Source organism: Heptranchias perlo, unplaced genomic scaffold (genome assembly GCF_035084215.1).
Source record: "Heptranchias perlo isolate sHepPer1 unplaced genomic scaffold, sHepPer1.hap1 HAP1_SCAFFOLD_50, whole genome shotgun sequence".
In the NCBI taxonomy this organism is placed as follows: domain Eukaryota; kingdom Metazoa; phylum Chordata; class Chondrichthyes; order Hexanchiformes; family Hexanchidae; genus Heptranchias; species Heptranchias perlo.
The window spans coordinates 5,978,328-5,998,558 of record NW_027139516.1 but is presented as its reverse complement, the minus strand read 5'-3'; the positions used below and the strand labels follow the sequence as shown (position 1 = coordinate 5,998,558).

Below are 20,231 nucleotides of genomic sequence, written 5' to 3'. Positions count from 1 at the left end.
CTCACCGCGGGCGCTGACTGACACGTTTATTGTTATTTCTTTCAGACCTAAATAAATAGTAACCGTGATTTTAAATTTGCACTAAGTGATTTTTAGGTAGTCGCCTTCAAATGTTTCACAGGCGACTCCTAATTTATGATAGTCCGGCCATTTCACCAGCCGTGTTGAAAACAAAACATGTCTCTGCTTTTCGCGTCTTTTTTCGAAAGGCAAAAAATATATTTCCCGTGACCTATGAAGGATGGACAAGTACATTTCAGAAAGCTGAAGAAAGTTCACCGAGCTAAAATCGTCTGACCACGTTAACTGCACTATATATTTATATATATATATATATATATATATGCAAGTACTTGCTGTCTGTTTCTGTGGTTGACTTTTTTCTGTGTGTGTCCATCTGCAGGTCGATTTTGAATCATGTCAGTTTGTTGCATGAAACAAATGAGGGTATCAGGCGCTCCCCCCCCCCCTGCCACTGGGTCGATACTGAGTCAGGGTTTGGACCGAACTTCTGTTTTTTTTGTGAAAAAGCAATTAAAACCTTCATTCTGGAATTATCCAGTCTCATGTGAGTGGTGAAAGAAACAGTGACCCCGATGTGATGTGAACACGCAGCCTTTTGATCTGGAGTCAGACCTTTGCGCCACGTACTCTGAAGACAGGATCCTGGATGTTATTATATGTATAAATGTTTCTCAAACACCGTTTCATGTATTGGTTGAATGGATTGGGCTTGTCAAATCTCCGCCAGATCCCACCGGGAATGAGACAGGATTGGAAGCAGCCTTCACCCCCAATCGCCTGCTCTCAGCGGACTGCAACAACAGGGCTGGCAGAAATGGACTTTGTTCACATTATTCAGCAATGTGAATCGTTTAATATTTAATCATTTTTAATGGGGACAAGGTTTCAAAATGTTTCCGCCCGGTTTCGAACCGGGGATTTTTCGCGTGTTAGGCGAACGTGATAACCACTACACTACGGAAACCTAACACCTGATACTCCGTGCTAGGAGCAAACCCCCTCAGCCAAACTAATTTCCGTATTACTGTCCAGGAGCTCATTTCACAGAGATACATTTACTGCGCTGTATTTCGGAAGGCTGCAGAGAAGGATCGGTGGCGATGGTCAGGCAGGGAATCCCAGAGCATCGCGCCCACACAAACATTTCACTGTTTTTTTTTCATGTGCCTGATATCCGACCGCAGTGTAAATTATGGCGAATCAGGCATGCTCAGATGACATTGTTCACAGAGTGTTTTCTTGCAGCCAAATCACACATTAGAAAAATTGAAATGAGATTAGGAGATCGGAGCCATTTAAAGTGTTCCCAGTTACTGCTGATCAGGAATTAAAACCTGGTACCGGCTTCAGGGCTATCAGAATGAGGCAATGTATCGGAAAGTGGGAAGAAAAAGGTGCAATTTCCGTTCCTGGGTGGGCTCAAATCATCAACTTTTTGGTTAATAGCCGAATGCGCTAACCGATTGCGCCACAGAGACCGCCCGCTGGTTTTGTTCTTGCAAGATACACTAAAGCAGCGTGTCACCTAGCCAAAGTTACATGTTGCAGCAACAGAAATGCAATTGACAACTATCAGTGTTACTTTTTCAGAAATAAAGGATGGGACATTGTTTGTGGAAACATGGAAACGGTCTGGTCTCGCTCACAGCATCGATATCACCGCCAACCAGCTCTCCTGCAACCGGCGCGCCCACCGGTGCTTTGTCTGTTATTGAGTCGCACTGTGGGAGAACCTTCGCCACACTGACTGCAGCGGTTCAAGAAGGCGGCTCACCACCACCTTCTCAAGGGCAATGATGGATGGGCAATAAATGCTGGCCTCGCCAGCGACGCCCATATCCCATGAACGAATAAAAAAAATGTATTCTGAGCGTTCAGGGGAGGTCGTGTCTCACTGACCTGATTGAATTTTTCGAGGAGGTGACAAGGATGATCGATAAGGGTAGCGTAATTGATGTAGTCTACTTGGATTTTAGCAAGGCTTTTGAAAAGTTCCCACATGGCAAATTGGTCAAAAAAGTAAAGGCCCATGTGATCCAATGGAATGTGTCTTGGTGGATCCAAAATTGGCTCAGTGGCAGGAAGCAAAGGGTAATGGTTGACCGGTGTTTTTGCGGCTGGAGGCTGTTTCCAGTGGGGTGCCGCAGGGCTCGGTACTTGGTCCTTTGGTTTTTGTGGTATACATTAACGATTTGCACTTTAACGTTGGGGGCAAGATTAAGAAATTTGCGGGTGACACAAAAATCGACCGTGTGGTTGCTAGCGAGGAGGAAAGCTGCAGACTGTGGGGGTTCAGGCAATTTTCTGATAAAAAAAGCACTCAATCTATCTCTGAACGAATTTTGAACGAATACGTGTGCTTGACCCGGCACAGGCACGATGGGCCGAATGATCTCGACTTGTGGACGAACATAATGCGATACTAAGTGTTGTCAGACGGAAAAGCAACACATTCCAAATCAGAGCAGAGAGAGGAAACTAGTCTAACAGCGTAACAGCACGGTGAGATATTGTATTTGAGAAGGATGAGGAGGGATAGTTTATCATGGTGGTCGTCACATAGGGTATCAATTGTGACTTTGATAAGGACCATTTCATGCTGCGACAGGGGCGGAAAGCTAAATGGAGAAATTCAGCCCGGGCGCGGCCCCATGGTGCGGGGTGATACGGAGTAGTGGGGGGCGGGGGGAAGTGTCAGAGCTGGGGCTCACCGGTGGAAGCAGCATAAAAGTTTAAAACGGTACTCGCCCAACGTGGGGCTCAAACCCACTACCCTGAGATCTGATGCTCTTGCAATGAGAGTCACTGTGGATCAGTTCTCTTGTGGAAAACTATAAAGACCACATTAATGTGTGTGTGTGTGAAATTGTAACTACCCTATGTATGGGAGTTAAGGAGTTAACATTGATCAAATACCCATCATGCTTTTCTCTTTTATGGTCAAGTAACTATTCACGTATTTCTACATTAATGTGGTCTGTATAGTTTTCCACATCCTCTTGCTCAAACGTATCTGTTCATTGATGTAAAATGAAGAGTTTTTAAAGAAAAGGTGGTGGGGGGGCGGGGGGGCAGCCACTGTCTGTGTCTCTTGCTGTCCTTGAAACAACACGGTCCAAGTAAGAGCAGAGAGAGGACACCATTCATTTGCCGATTGTGTTGATTGTCATTCGATTAGTTTCTTTATTATAGCGATTATCACGTTTACTTTACACGCGAAATGTCCCTAGTTCAATCCTAAGCAGAAACATTATGTTGGAACTTGGTTTCCATCAACATCCAGTTTGATTTTTTGCTCCTGCCAAAAGGGGAGATAGTGGCTGTTCCCTTTTTCTTTGTCAGCAGCATCTTTTACTTCATTGAACAGATAACGTTGAGTGAGAGAAAACTGATCCACAGTGACGCTCACTTCGACTTTATTCCCTTTTAATCTGGAAGGATGTGTGGGCTTTGCACAGAGTGACTTTTGAAAGGAGTTAGTAGAGTGGGAACGACAAATCATTTCCGCTGGTGGGGGACAAGGGAACCGAACCAATCATCTACCAAGTTCTCCTGAATTATAAGGTGCAATGGGAAATCGACCAACAAAAGCCCTTTCATTGACCGTGGAGGTTCAGACAATTTTCTGTTAACAAAGCGCTCAATCTATTTCTTTTGTCTATTTCCAGATGTTTCCGGATGCTGTCTGCATCTCTGCCCTGTGTTTATCTCACTATGTGTCCACCTGCAGGGTGGTTTTTGAACGAAGATGTGTGTTTGTCTTCTGTTTGTTACATTAAATAAATGAGGGCAACAGGTGCTTCCCTCCCTGACACTGGGGAACCAGAGGCAGATTTTAGAGCAGGGTTCTGTGAATTGTGAAGACACAAAGAAAACATTAATTGCGGAATTATCCAAACAAGCTCTAAGGGAAAAAACTGTGACCCCGACGTGATTTGAACACGCAACCATCTGATCTGGAGTCAGACGCGCTACCATTGCGCCACGAGGCCTGGCTGTAACAATGGGTGTTTGTTTCAATCAATGTTTGTCAAGCACCGCTTTAGAGCTCTGAGATTGGTGGAATGGGTTGGCTTTCAAATCCCCGCCCACTCCCACCGGATGTCAGGCAGCATCAGATGTCGCCTTCACCTGTCAGCGGCAGCATGGCGCTCGCTTCCATCGCCTGCTGTCAGCGGACTGCAGCAAATCCAATTACATTCATCCTGCACCCAGAATTATCACATCACAGGAAAAGGATGTGGGAAACTGCTCAAGATACATAACAGGACGGGAAACTTCTGAAAAACACGTGGACTTTCGATGTTTGGACTTTGGTTAGAACTGCAAAAAAGAACGTGTGAAAATATAAACTATGGGTGTGATGTTTATATATGAAGTGAATGTTTGTTCGCGGATTTCTCCCGTTACTGTGGCAAATATGGGTTGTTAATCCATCAACAATAACTTCCACTTGATTTTAGCCAGAGCGTTACAAAATAGCTAGTTTAATAGATTGACTTACAACAGAGTTGCACTACAGCTGTCTTCAACATTACATTCAACAGTATTATTATTATAATACAACTGTGTACAGATTACATTAATGACAAGCAATCAACACAACTTGACCTATCTGCGAATCCAGGTATATCAGACCTGACCTTTGCGGACTGCCTGTGGCGATGGGCTTCTGACTGTCCCCTATTGAGAGCTCTAACATTTGAGAAGGGAGCATGCCCTATCTTTATACCATTCGGCTGCATTGTTCTGTACGTAAGCACCACTGATCTTAACTCATGGTCGTAAACCATCCCACTTTGCTGACTCTCAGAAACCACCAAGGATTGTTTCATGTCTTAGTGCTTATTTAGCCTTTCTCTGTCATCAGGTTTTGGATGCTGATACTAGGTTAGCACAACCTGGAGTTCAGGTGTCCAGGACACCCAAGTTTCTCTGGACATCAACATTTAATATTTTCTCACCATTTGAAAAATATTCTGTTTTTCTGTTCTTCCTACCAACGTGAATAACCTCACATTTTCCCACATTATACTGCATCTGCCACCTTCTTGCCCACTCATTTAAACTGTCTATATCCATTTGCAGAATCTTTGTGTCCTCACATCTTAGTTCTCCATCCACCTTTGTATCATCAGCAAACTTGGATACAATACACTCGATCCCCTCATCAAGTCATTAAAAGTCTTCGATAGGCATATAAATAGTAAACGGGTAGTAAGAGGAGGGGTAAGACCGATTCGGGACCAAAAAGGAGATCTGCGCATGAAGGCATAGGGCATGGCTGAGGTACTAAATGAGTATTTTGCATCTATCTTTACTGGGGAAGGAAATGCTACTTAAATCACAGTAAAAGGGGAAGTAGTTGAGATACTGGATGGGGTGAAAATTGATAAAGAGGAGATACTAGAAAGGCTGGCTGTACTTAAAGTACAGAAGTCACCCGGTCCGAATGGGATGCATCCGAGGTTGCTGAGGGAAGTAAGGGTGTAAATTGCAGAGGTCCTGGCCATAATCTTTCAATCCTCCTTAGATACAGGGTTTGGTGCCAGAGAACTGGAGAATTGCAGATGTTCCACCCTTGTTCAAAAAAGGGTGTAAGGATAAACCCAGCAACTACAGGCCAGTCAGTTTCACCATGGAGGTGGGAAGCATTTAGAAATGATAATCTGGGACAAAATTAATAGTCATTTGGACAAGTGTGGATTGATAATAGAAAGCCACTGTGGATTTGTTAAAGGCAAATCGTGATTGAGTTTTGTGCTGAGTTAACAGAGAGGGCTGATGAGGGCAATGTGGTTAATGTTGTGTCTATGGCCTTTCAAAAGGCGTTTGATAAAGTGCCCACAAAATCGGCCTGTCAAAAGGGGCGATAGTGGCTGCTTCCTTATTTTTTAAAAGCGCTTTCTTATATTTCACTCAACAGATAACTTTGAGTGAGCGAAAACTGATCCACAGTGACGCTTATTTCAAGTTTATACCCGTTTAATCTGAAAGGATATATTGGCCTTGGAAGGAGTGCAGCACAGATTCACCAGATTGTTACCAGGGTGCAATGCGTTAAATTATGAGAAGATGTTTTGTAAACACGGCTTAAAATCACACAAGTCGCACTGCAAAATGTTTTCATTTTTGATACATACATTAATATCCTGGACTTGGGTATACAGGGTATAATTTCAAAGTTTGCAGATGACACGAAACTCGGGAATATAGTAAACAATATGGTGTATAGTATCAGACTTCAGGAGGACATATTTAGCCTGGTGAAATTGACTTTATTAATCGAGGCACAGAGTACAAAAGCATTGGAGTTCAGAAGAATGAGAGGTGATCTTATTGAAACATATAAGATTGTGAAGGGGCTTGATCGGGTGGATGCGGTAAGGATGTTCACAAGGATGGGGGAAACTAGAACTAGGGGGCATAATCTTAGAATAAGTGGCTGCTTTTTCAAAACTGAGATGAGGAGAAACTTCTTCACTCAGAGGGTAGTAGGTCTGTTGAATTTGCTGCCCCAGGAAGCTGTGGAAGCTATATCATTAAATAAATTTAAAACAGAAATAGACAGTTTCCTTGAAGTAAAGGGAATTAGGGGTTACGGGGAGCGGGCAGGAAATTGGACATGAATTTAAATTTGAGATTAGGATCAGATCAGCCATGATATTATTGAATGGCGGAGCAGGCTCGAGGGGCCGATTGGCCTACTCTTGCTCCTATTTCTAATGTTCTTATTTAACAAAGTTATGCTTAACGTTTATAAAACACTGGTTAGTCTGCAGCTGGAGTATTGTGTTCAATTCTGGGCAACGCACTTTAGGAAAGATGTCAAGGCCTTGGAGGGGGTGCAAAGGAGATTTACTAGAATGATAACAGGGATGAGGGACTTCAGTTATGTGGTGAGAATGGAGAAGCTGGAATTATCCCCTTGGAGCAGAGAAGGTTAAGGGGAGATTTGATAGAAGTGTTCAAAATCATGAAAGGTTTTGATAGAGCAAATAAGGAGAAACTGTTTTCAGTGGCAGAAGGGTCGGTAACCAGAGGACACAGATTTCATGTAATTGGCAAAAGCGCCAGAGGCGACATGAGGGAACATAATTTACACAGCGAGTTGTTATGATCTGGAATGCGCTGCCTGAAAGGCCGGTGGAAGCAGATTCAATAGTAACTTTCAAAAGGGGATTGGATAAATACTTGAAAAGAAAAAAAAATTGCAGGGCTTATGAGGAAAGAGAGCTTATGGGTGGTGGGACTACTTGGATAGCTCTTTCAAAGAGCTAGCACAGGTACGATGGGCCGAATGAACTCCTTCTGTGTTGTAACATATTAAGTGTTGCTGGACGGAGAAGCAACGCATTCCAAATCAGAACAGAGACAGGAGACTAAGTCAGTTCCCCATTGTTTTTAATGAGATAGTAGCGGTTTCCTTAGTATAGCGGTTATCGCGTTTGCTTTACACGTGAAAGGTTCCCGAGTGGAAATATTATATTGAAACTTGCTCTCCATTAACCTCCATGGAGGAGTTTGTTTCCCCTGCCAAAAAGGGCGACAGTGGCTGCTTCCTTATTATTGAAAAGCGGCATCTTTAACTTCACTAAACAGATAACTTTGAGTGAGAGAAAACTGATCCTCAGTGACGCTCATTTCAAGTTTTTTTCCCTTTTACTCTAAAAGGGCATATTGGCCTTGGAAGGAGCGCAGCCCAGATTTACCAGAATGTCAGCAGGGCTCGAAGGGTTAAATTATGAGGAGCGGTTACATACTTGTATTCCTTGGAATATGGAAGATTTTTGTGGATTTTGAAAGGTAGTTAGACAAACTCTTTCCACTGTTAAGGGAGTCGAAGCCAATATCACAATATCACAATAGCTGTTTTACGAGTGAAAACGGCCCTTCGCATCACTGTGAGTGTAAGAGACGAGCCTCTTGGTGCCGCGTCCTGTACAGTGAATGTCAAAACTTTTAAAAGATGCAGAAAGTGTCAGGGATTCAGATGCACAAACCTCTAATGGGAATGAGATTTTGTCAGAGGTTGCAGCCTTCCCGACTTCTCTTGCCCTTTGCGAGGCACCTGTTCCGGTTTAAATTCACAAACTGGGTGAGTTGGTGATCACGGTACAGCAGACTCAGCGGTCCCGGGTGTGAGAGAGATAAATCAGCCCGGGCGCGGCCACAATGTGCGCGGTGACACTGAACGGGAGGTCGGGGTGCGTCAGAGCTGGGGTTCGCTCCTAAAAGCAACATAAAAAGTTTAAAAGAGAACCCACGACCCTGAGAGTAAGAGGCTCATGCTCTACCGACTGAGCTAGCCTGGCGTGAGCGAACGTAGCACTCTTGTCTGTCATTGCAGTAATCTCGCCCCTGGGTATGCATGTGCAGCAATCCCAACATGACATCCATATCATTAGCTGTGTTTATCTCTGTGTGTGTGTCCACCTGCAGGTTGATGTTGAACGAATACGAGTGTTTGTCTTCTGTTTGTAACATTAAATAAAAGAGGGCATTAGACACTTCCTTCCCTGACACTGGGGAACCAGTGAGACAGACTTGTTATTGTGAAAACGCAAATAAAACATTAATTGCGGAATTATATGGACTCTTATCAGCGCCAAAAGTAGCTTTACAATATATACACCCAAGGAAGATGGTAGTGGTTGTTGGAGGCCAATCATCCAAGCCCCAAGGCATTGCTGCAGGAGTTCCTCAGGGCAGTGTCCTAGGCCCAACCATCTTCAGCTGCTTCATCAATGACCTTCCCTCCATCATAAGGTCAGAAATGGGGATGTTCGCTGATGACTGCACAGTGTTCAGTTCCATTCGCAACCCCTCAGATAATGAAGCAATCCGAGCCTGCATGCAGCAAGATCTGGACAACATCCAGGCTTGGGCTGATAAGTGGCAAGTAACATTCGCGCCAGATAAGTGCCAGGCAATGACCATCTCCAACAAGAGAGAGTCCAACCACCTCCCCTTGACATTCAACGGCATTACCATCGCCGAAACCCCCACCATCAACATCCTGGGGGTCACCATTGACCAGAAACTTAACTGGACCATCCATATAAATACTGTGGCTACGAGAGCAGGTCAGAGGCTGGGTATTCTGCGGCGAGTGACTCACCTCCTGACTCCCCAAAGCCTTTCCACCATCTACAAGGCACAAGTCAGGAGTGTGATGGAATACTCTCCACTTGCCTGGATGAGTGCAGCTCCAACAACACTCAAGAAGCTCGACACCATCCAAGATAAAGCAGCCCGCTTGATTGGCACCCCATCCACCACCCTAAACATTCACTCCCTTCACCACCGGCGCACTGTGGCTGCAGTGTGCACCATCCACAGGATGCACTGCAGCAACTCGCCAAGGCTTCTTCGACAGCACCTCCCAAACCCGCGACCTCTACCACCTAGAAGGACAAGGGGAGCAGGCGCATGGGAACAACACCACCTGCACGTTCCCCTCCAAGTCACACACCATCCCGACTTGGAAATATATCGCCGTTCCTTCATTGTCGCTGGGTCAAAATCCTGGAACTCCCTTCCTAACAGCACTGTGGGAGAACCTTCACCACACGGACTGCAGCGGTTTAAGAAGGCGGCTCACCACCACCTTCTCGAGGGCAATTAGGGATGGGCAATAAATGCCGGCCTTGCCAGCGACGCCCACATCCCGTGAACGAATAAAAAATAAATAAATAAATAAATAAATAAATAAATATATACGACAGATACATGGAATACATTTGCAACTAACAGAGTCACCAAACCAGAAATATTATTTGGACCAAATACAAACTCCCAGATATATTTAGAAACCTTATATGCATTCCCTGGTGGTCCAGTGCTTTGGATTTGGCGCTTTCACCGCCGTGGCCCCGATGCGATGCCCAGTCAGGGAATTTAATCTCATAAAAAGCATTGTCAATTTTGGAGAATCATCGCAAATTTGCGGCACAGAAGGAGGCCATTCGGACCATCGCGTTCGCGCCGGCCGTAAATGAGCCATCGAGTCCAATCCCATTTTCCAGCACTCGGTTCGTGGTTTTGGAGGTTACACCACTGCAGGTGTATAGCTAAATATTTTTTAAATGTAACGAGGGATTCTGCATTTACCACCCTTTCAGGAAGTGAGTTCCAGACCCCCACCACTCTCTGGGTGAAAAGACTTCTCCTCAGCTCCCCTCTAATCCTTCTATCAATCACTTTAAATCTATACCCCCTGGTTATTGATCTCCCTGATAAGGTAAATAGGTCCTTCCCATCCAGTCTATCCAATCTTTCCTCACAGCCAAAATTCCCCAGCCCTGGCAACCTCCTCGTAAATCTCCTCTGTACCCTCTCTGGTGCAATCACATCTGTTTTGACCAGTCTGTCAATTGGGACCTTGTCAAAAGCCTTGCTAAAATCCAAGTAGACGACAACAAAGTACTCCAGGTGTGTTCTCACCAAAGCCCTATTTAATTGCAGCAAGACTTCCTTACTCTTATATTCCAACCTCCTTGCAAAAAGGCCAACACACCAGGGGCTGAGTTTAGAATCGTAGAAGGATGCAGCTCAGAAGCAGGCCATTCGGGCCATCGCGCCCGTGCCTTGTCCGACAAATCATGTACCAGATTCTCATGAATTCCAAGGTGTGGAACGAAAGCGAACAACAAAAGCCCTTACATTCGACCGTGGAAGTACAGGCAATTCTCTGAGAAACCGGTTTGCCTATTTCCCGGTGTTTATCTCTGTGCGTGTGGAGCTGCAGGCTGATTTTGAATTAATAACTGTGTATGTGTATGTTTCCTCCAATAAATAAATGAGGGAATTAGACGCTTCTCTCCCTGACACTGGGGAAGGGTCACAGATCAGCCATGATCTTATCAAATGGCGGAGCAGGCACGAGGGGCTGAATGGCCTTCTCCTGTTCCTTTGGCACATTTCCCCAAGTGTCCATTCTCTCCATATTTGGTGAATGACCGCCTTGTCTTTCCAGCATATTTTGGTTTAAAGCTCGGTTTCGGGATGAGCCGGTGGGCGTCAAAACGTGCCGTGGATGGAGACCGGGTTGGTTGTTGCGGGAAGAGCAAATCAACTGGGCCGAAAAATCAACTGCAGCTCAAGCAACAAATAAAATCGGAGTCAAAATAAACGATGTCAGAAGTGGGATTCGAACCCACGCCTCCAAAGGAGACTGCGACCTAAACGCAGCGCCTTAGACCGCTCGGCCATCCTGACTGATAAATGACTCACTCATTCGCCACCTTTTCCACATTGCGAACCGCCCCCCCCCCAACCAAACCGGAGAAAGTTTCACTCACTCCAGTGCTTGGTGAGATAAATGCTGCTGGAAAGGCTCGGTGAGCGGGTTGCCACCTCCCCGGGTTTTCCTGAGCCTATTGTACTTTATTCCTATTTAATGACGGGAATATCCGCAATCATGAGCTAAAAAGAATTAAAAGCTGAATCACAGAGAAAGGGAAATCCATATTATATCTGATAAACCAACCACCAGACCGTGAGAGCGCCGAATCCTAACCACCAGACTTCCCTGGTGGTCTAGTGGTTAGGATTCGGCGCTCTCACCGCCGCGGCCCGGGTTCGATTCCCGGTCAGGGAAGCAACTTTTGATCACTTGTTATATTGGTCGCATGAACTGACTCAAAGTCTGTGGGAAAAAAAAAACAATGATTGTTTTAATCACCATTAATTAACTGATAACGTTATGTTGCAGAATGAAAGGCGACTGAGGGAAGTTGGAAAACTTTAATAATTTCTTTTGTGCGATGATCTTTTTAACCCTTCTCATTTTGCACACTGTATTCTGAAGGGCTCGGTTTAAAATGTTCAATGCTCCTTAAATTTAACAGGACCGGCTATTTCACAGAGAAAAAATAAATTTGCCCCAACATCATGTTTTTGCTTTCACGTGTGAAACAAACGTCATAACCACTACACTACAGGAACCTCTGCTTTGGTTGTCAGCCAGAAGTTAGAATGACTGCGTTGATTCTCTTTCATAACTATTGAAATGATCGAAGTTGCACAAGTCACAAAAGAAAAATGTTCATTTCAAAGTTATTAAACTCCCAAATGTGGCCTGCCTTGTTTGGACAGGGGTTGACCCAGACGTCACAGCCTCAACAAAGCATATTTTCAACATTTCCATTGGGAACAGGAGGAGGCCATTCAGCCCCTTGAACCTGTTCCGCCCTTCAATGAGATCATCGATGATCTGTACCTCAAATCCATTTACCGTCTTTGCTCCCTATCCCTCGATACCCTCACCCAACAAAAATCTATCGATCTCAGTCTTGAAAGCTTCAATTGACCCCCAGCATCCACAGCCTTTTGGGGGACAGAGTTCCAGACTTCTACTGCCCTTTGTGTAAAAAAGTGCTTCCTGATTTCGAACCTGAATGGCATGGTTCTAATTTTAAGGTTATGTTCCCCTCGTTCTTCATTCTCCAGAGGAAATTGATTCTCTCTCTCTATTCTATCGAATTATTTAAACATGTTAAACAGCTCGCTCAGACCGCCCCTCAATCTTCTATACACGAGGGAATATGAGCCCAATCTCTGCAGCCTGTCCTCATAATTTAACCTTTCTCGCCCCAGTAACATTCTGATGAATATGCTCTGCACCCCCTCCAAGGCCAATCTATCTTTCCTTAGGTGCAGTGTCCAAAACTGAACGCAGTTACTCCAGACACAGTCGAACCAGAGGTTTAGATAACTGGAACATAACTTCCACCACTTCTTTATATTCCAGCCCCCTGAGATAAAGGCTAACGCTCCGTTAGCCTTTTAAATTATTTTTGGACCCGTCCGTTAGCTTTTACTGATTTATGTAAATGAACCGTTAATTCTCTCTGCTTCTCCACAGTTCCTAGCTTCTTACCATTTGGTAAATATCCTGACCATAGTTCCAACGTGGATTACCCAACATTGAACTCCATCTACCATAGTTTTGCCCACTCACTTAACTATCAATGTCCCTTTGCAACTTTCCACTTTCATACACATTACTTACTGTACCACCTAACTTAGTGTCATCAGCAAACTTGGATATACGACTGTCTGTTCCTTCATCTAAAACATTGATAAATATGGTGACAAGCTGAGACCCCAGTTGCAGATCCCTGGGGGACACCACTAGTCCCATGCTGCCAATTGGAGTATGTACCCATTATCCCTACTCTCTGTCTCCTATCTCCGAACCAATTCTCTACCCATGTCAATACTTTGCCTCAAGTTCCATGCGCTTTAATTTTTGCCAACAGTCTCTTGTGTGGAAACTTATCAAATACCTGTCAGAATTCCATATAAATAATATCATAGGAACACAGGAACAGGAGTAGGCCATTCAGCCCCTCGTGCCTGCTCCGCCGTTTGAGAAGATCATGGCTGATCTGTGATCTAACTCCATACACCTGCCTTTGGCCCATATCCCTTAATACCTTTCATTGCCAAAAAGCTATCAATCTCAGATATAATTTCGCAATTGAGCCAGTATCAATTGCCATTTGTGGAAGTGAGTTCCAAACTTCTATCACGTCTGTGTGTAGAAATGTTTCTAATCTCGCTCCTAAAATTTCTGGCTCGAATTTTTAGACTGTGCTCCCGACTCCTAGAATCCCCGACAAGCGGAAATAGTTTCTCTCTATCCACCCTATCCGTTCCCCTTAATATCTTATAAACTTCGATCAGATTATCCCTTAACCATCTAGACTCCAGCGAATACAACCCCAATTTGTGTAATCTATCCTCGTAATTCAACCCTTGAAATCCGGGTATCATTATAGTAAACCTATGCTGCACTCCCTCCAAGGCTAATATGTCCTTCTGAAGGTGCGGTGCCCAGAACTACTCACAGGTGCAGTCTAACCATGGTTTTGTATAGCTGCAGCATAACTTCTGCCCCCTTGTACTTTCGTCCTTTAGATATAAAGGCGCGCATTTCATTAGCCATATTGATTATTTTCTGTACCTGTTCATGACACTTCAATGATCTATGTACCTGAACCCCTAGGTCTCTTTGGACATCCACTGTTTTTAACTTTTTACCATTTAGAAACTACTCTGTTCCATCCTTTTTTGATCCAAAGTGGATGACCTCACAATTGTCTACATTGAATTCCATTTGCCGCAGTTTTGCCCATTCACCTAATCTATCAAATTCGCTTTTTAATTTTATGTTTTCATCTGCACTGCTTACAATGCCACCAATCTTTGTGCCATCGGCAAACTTACATATGAGACTTTCTATGCCTTCATCTCAGTCGTTAATAACTATTTTGAAAAATTGAGGCCCCCAAGACAGATCCCTGCGGGACTCCACTAGCCACATCCCTGTATACTGGTTACCGTTTTCAATTCAACTAATTATCTGTAACATTATTCCTTGTATACTTGCTACCATGTTCAATTTAACAATTAACTGTAACATTATTCCCAGTATATTGGTTACCAGGTCCAATTTAACAATTAATTGTAAATTGATTCCCTGTATACTGGTTACCATGTCCAAATTAACTAATTTTACTGTAACGTTGTCCATTGTATACTAGTTACCATTTTAAATTCCAATAATTAACTCTAACTTTGTTCCCTGTATAATGGTTACCATGTCCAATTCAACTAATTAACTTTAACTTTATTCCCTCTATACTGATTGCCATGATCAATTTAACAATTAACGAGAACTTTATTCCCTCAATACCGGTTGCCATCACAATTGAACAAATGACTGTAACGTTATTCCCTGTATACTGGTTACCATGTTCAATTTAACAATTAACTGTGTCTTTATTCCCTGTATACTGGTCACCGTGCCCAATTTAACCATTATTTTTAACTTTATTCCCTGTATACAGGTAACCTTGTTGAATTTAAGAACTAATTGTAACTTTATTCTCTGTATACAGGTTACCATGTTCAATTTAATAATTAACTATAACTTTTTTACCTATATTCCGGTTATCATGTTCAATTCAAAAAAATCCTGTAAATTTACTCCCTGTATACTGGTTACCATGTCCAATTCAACCAATTAACTGTAGCTTTATTCCCTGTAAACTGATTGCCCTGATCAATTTAACAATTAGCTCGAACTTTATTCCCTGTATACCGGTTGCCATCACAATTGAACAAATGACTGTAATTTTATTCCCTGTATACTGGTTACCATGTCCAATTCAACTAATTAACTGTAACTTTATTCCCCGTATACTTATTGCCGTGATCAATTTAACAATTAACTGTAACTTTATTCCTTGTATACTGGTTACTATGTTCAATTTAACAATTAACTGTAACTTTATTCCTTGTATACTGGTTACCATGTTCAATTCAACTAATTAACTATAACTTTATTCCCCGTATACTTGTTGCCATGATCAATTTAACAATTAACTGTAACTTTATTCCTTGTATACTGGTTACTATGTTCAATCTAACAATTAACTGTAACTTTATTCTCTGTGTACTGGTTAACATGTCCAATTTAACTAATTAACTGTAACTTTATTCCCAGCATGCTGGTTACCATGTTCAATTTCAAAATTTACTGTAACATTTTTCCGTGTATACTGGTTACCATGTTCAATTTAACAATTAACTGTAACTTTTGTTACCTGTATAATGGTTACCATTTCCAATTCAAGTAATTAATTGTAACTTTATTCCTTGTATACTGGTTACTATGTTCAATTTAACTAATTAACTGTAACTTTATTCCTTGTATACTGGTTACTATGTTCAATTTAACAATTAACTGTCAATTTATTCCCTGTATACTGATTGCCATGATCAATTTAACAATTAGCTCGAACTTTATTCTCTGTATATTGGTTGCCATGTCAATTGAACAAATACCTGTAACGTTATTCCCTGTAAACTGGTTACTATGTTCAATTTAAAAAATATCTGTAACATTTTTCCGTGTATCCTGGTTACCATGTTCAATTTAACTAATTAACTGTAACTTTATGTCCTGTCCACTGCTTACCATGTTGAATTTAACTGATTAATTGCAACTTTTTTCCCAGTATACTGGTGACCATGTTCAATTTATCAATTAAGTGCAACTTTATTGCCAGTATACTTTTTACCATGTTCAAATTAACAATTAACTGTTATTTTATTTTCTGCGTACTGGTTGCCATATTCAATATAACAATTAGCTGTAACTTTATTCCCTGTATACTGGTTACCATGTTCCATTTAACTAATTAATTGTAACTTTCTTTCCTGTATACTCGTCATCATGGTCAATTGAACAATTACCTGGAAATTTAACCCCCGTATACTGGTTACCATGTTCAGTTTAACAAATGTCTGGAAAATTGTTTCCTGTATACTGGTTAACACGTTCAATTTAACAGTTATCTTAAAATGTATTCCCTGTATACTGTTTACCATGGTCAATTTAACAATTAACTCCAACTTTATTCCCTGCACATAGGTCACCACGTTCAATTCAACTAATTAATTCTAACTTTATTCCCTGTAAACTGGTAACCATGTTGAAAGGGTACGGTGGCATCGTGGTTCTGTTACTAAACTAAAAATCTAGGAATATGAGTTCAAATCCCACCAGGCAGCTGGTGAATTTAAATTCAATTGATTAAATAAAAATCTGGAATTAAAATCCTAGTATCAATAATGGTGGCCATGAAACTACCGGATTGTCGTGAAAATCCATCTGGTTTACTAATGCCCTTTAGGGAAGGAAACCTGCTGTCCTTACACGGTCTGCCCAATATGTGACTCCAGACCCACAGCAATGTGGTTGATTCTTAATTGCTCTCTGAAATGGCCGAGCAAGCCACTCAGTTGCAAAATCTCGCTACGAAAAGTCATAATAAGAATAAAACCGGACGGACCACCCGGCAAAGGACAAGACAACGGCAAACCAAGCCCAGTCGTCCCTGCAAACTCCTCCTCACCAACATCTGGGGACTTGTGCCGAAATTGGTAGAGCTGTCCCACAGACTAGTCAGGCAACATCCTGATATAGCCAGAATCATATCTTTCAGCCAACGTCACAGACTCTTCCATCACCATCCCTGGGTTTGTCCTGACACACCAGAGGTGGTGGTACAGTGATATACAGTCAGGAGGAAGTGTCACTGGGAGTCCTCAACATTGACTCTGGACCCCATGAAAACTCACGGCATCAGGTCAAACATGGTGCAAGGGAATCACCTGCTGATTACCGCTTACCATCCTCCCCCATGTTGAGCAACACTTGGAGGAAGCACTGAGGGTAGCAAGGGCAAAAAATGTACTCTGGGTGGGGGACTTCAATGTCCATCACCAAAGAGTGGCTCGGTAGCACCACCACTGGCCTAGTCCTGAAGGAGATAGCTGCGAGACTGGGCCAGCAGCAGGTGGTGAGCGAACCAACACGAGGGAAAAACTGACTTGACCTCGTCCTCACCAATCTATCTGTCACAAATGCATCTGTCCAGGACAGTGATGGTAAGAGTGACCACCACACAGTCCTCGTGGAGATAAAGTCCCATCTTCGCACTGAGGACACCATCCAACGTGTCGCGTGGCACTACCACCGTACTAAATGGGATCGATTCAGAACAGATCCAGCAGCTCAAAACTGGGCGTCCAGGAGGCACTGTGGGCCATCAGCAGCAGCAGAATTGTATTCCAGCACAATTTGTAACCTCATGGCCCAGCATATTCCTCACTCTACCATTACCAACAAACCAGGGGATCAACCCTGCTTCAATAAGGAGTGGAGAAGAGCATGCCAGGAGCAGCACCAAGAGTCCTTAAAAATTAGGTGCCAACCTGGTGAACCAACAACTCAGGACTACATGCATGCTAAACAGCGGAAGCAACATGATATAGACAGAGCGAAGCGATTCCACAACCATAGTATCAGATCAAGGCTCTGCAGTTCTGCCACATCCAGTCGTGAATGATGGTGGACAATTAAACAACTAACGGGATGGAGGAGGCGCTGCAAACATCCCCATTATCAATGATGGCGGAGTCCAGCACGTAAGTCCAAAAGACAAGGCTGAAGCGTTTGCAACCATCTTCAGCCAAAAGTGCCGAGTGGATGATCCATCACAGCCTCCTCCCAAAATCCCCACCATCACGGAAGCCAGTCTTAAGACAATTCGATTCACTCCACGTGATATCAAGAAACGGCTGAGTGCACTGGATACAGCAAAGGCTATGGGCCCGGACAACATCCCGACTGTAGTGCTGAAGGCTTGTGCTCCAGAACTAGCTGCGCCTCTAGCCAAGCTGTTCCAGTACAGCGACAACACTGGCATCTATCCCACAATGTGGAAAATTGCCTTCATATGTCCTATCCACAAAAAGCAGGACAAATCCTATCCGGCCAATTACCGCCCCTTCAGTCTACTCTCAATCATCAGCAAAGTGATGGAAGGCGTCGTCGACAGTGCTATAAAGCGGCACTTACTCACCAATAACCTGCTTACCGATGCTCAGTTTGGGTTCTGTCAGGACCACTCGGCTCCAGACCTCATTACAGCCTTGGTCCAAACAAAAGAGTTGAATTCGAGAGGTGAGGTGAGAGTGATTGCCCTTGACATCAAGGCAGCATTTGACCGAGTGTGACACCAAGGAGCAATGGAAAAATTGAAGTCAATGGGAATCAGGGGGTAAACTCTCCAGTGGCTGGAGTCATACCTAGCACAAGGGAAGATGGTAGTGGTTGTTGGAGGCCAATCATCTCAGCCCCAGGACATTGCAGCAGGAGTTCCTCAGGGCAATGTCCAAGGCCCAACCATCTTCAGCTGGTTCATCAATGACATTCCCTCCATCGTAAGTTCAGAAATGGGGATGCTAGCTGATGATTGCGTAGTGTCCATTTGCAACCCCTCAGATCGTGAAGCGGTCCATGCCTGCATGCAGCAAGAACTGGACAACATCCAGGCTTGGGCTCATAAGTGGCAAGTAACATTTGCGTCAGACAACTGCCGGACAATGACCATCTCGAACAAGAGAGAGTCTAACCACCTCCCCTTAACATTCGACGGCATTACCATCGCCGAATCCCCCACCATCAACATCCTGGGGGTCACCATTGACCAGGAACTTAAGAGGACCAGCCACCTAAATACTGTGGCTACGAGAGCAGGTCAGAGGCTGGGTAATCTGCGGCGAGTATCTCACGTCCTGACTCCTCAAAGCCTTTCCATCATCTACAAAGCACAAGTCAGGAGTGTGATGGAATACTCTCCACTTGCCTGGATGAGTGCAGGTCCAACAACACTCAGGAAGCTCGACACCATCCAGGACAAAGCAGCCCGCTTGATTGGTACCCCATCCACCACCCCAAACATTCACTCCATTCACCACCGGCGCACCGTGGCTGCAGTGTGTACCATCCACTGGATGCACTGCAGCAACACGCCAAGGCTTTTTCGACAGCATCTCTTAAACCCGCGACCTCGTCCATCTGGAAGGACAAGGGCAGTTGGCACATGGGAACAACACCACCTGCACGTTCCCCTCCAAGTCACACACCATCCCGACTTGGAAATATATCGCCGTCCCTTCATCGTCGCTGGGTCAAAATCCTGAAACTCCCTTCCTAACAGCACTGTGGGAGTGAGAACTTTCACCACACGGACTGCTGAGGTTCAAGAACGCGGCTCACCACAACTTTCTCAAGGGCAATTAGAGATGGGCAATAAATGCTGGCCTTTCCAGCGACGCCCACATCCCACGAACGAATACAAAAATAAAAAATAATTCACAGTCCGCCCTTTATTTAATAAACATTTCCAAGGGGATTCAGGGAGAAGTAAAAGGAGTAACAATATATCAGGAGGACTGGTGAAAACCTTGGTCACAAGAGTGGTTTTAAGGAGGGTGTAAAAGGAGGAGAAGTAAATGGAGAGTCGGAGGGGTTAAGATTGGTTTTCAAGAGTAGAATTTCGATGTCTGAAGGACAAAAATGGACCCCCAGCTAAAGAAGGAGATATTAGGAGAGATGACAAAAGCTTGAAGCAAGAAATAGGTTTCATGAAAGGTCTGAAAGAAGGAAAGAACATGCCTTTATAATGCGCTATTCAAGGCCTCAGGACGCCCAAAACAGGCAATGAAGTAGATTGTGAAGTGTAATCACTGTGGTAATGTAGGAAACGTGACAGCCAATTGGCACACAGCAAGATCCCACACACTGCAATGAGATAAATGATCAGAAAATCAGCTTTAGTAAT

The 20,231-nt window shown here is 43.8% G+C and overlaps 4 non-coding genes across 4 annotated transcripts; 1 reads left to right on the top strand and 3 right to left on the bottom strand.

Annotated features, from left to right (window-relative positions):
- Positions 1-915: 915 nt before the first annotated feature.
- trnav-aac (transfer RNA valine (anticodon AAC)) lies at positions 916-988 on the bottom strand. Its single transcript has one exon. It is a non-coding gene; the product is annotated as a tRNA-Val (tRNA).
- A 2,956-nt stretch (positions 989-3,944) lies between these two features.
- On the bottom strand, positions 3,945-4,016 carry trnaw-cca (transfer RNA tryptophan (anticodon CCA)). Its single transcript has one exon. It is a non-coding gene; the product is annotated as a tRNA-Trp (tRNA).
- Positions 4,017-11,161: 7,145 nt separating this feature from the next.
- Positions 11,162-11,244, bottom strand: trnal-uag (transfer RNA leucine (anticodon UAG)). The gene has a single exon. It is a non-coding gene; the product is annotated as a tRNA-Leu (tRNA).
- Positions 11,245-11,554: 310 nt separating this feature from the next.
- On the top strand, positions 11,555-11,626 carry trnae-cuc (transfer RNA glutamic acid (anticodon CUC)). The gene has a single exon. It is a non-coding gene; the product is annotated as a tRNA-Glu (tRNA).
- Positions 11,627-20,231: the final 8,605 nt, after the last annotated feature.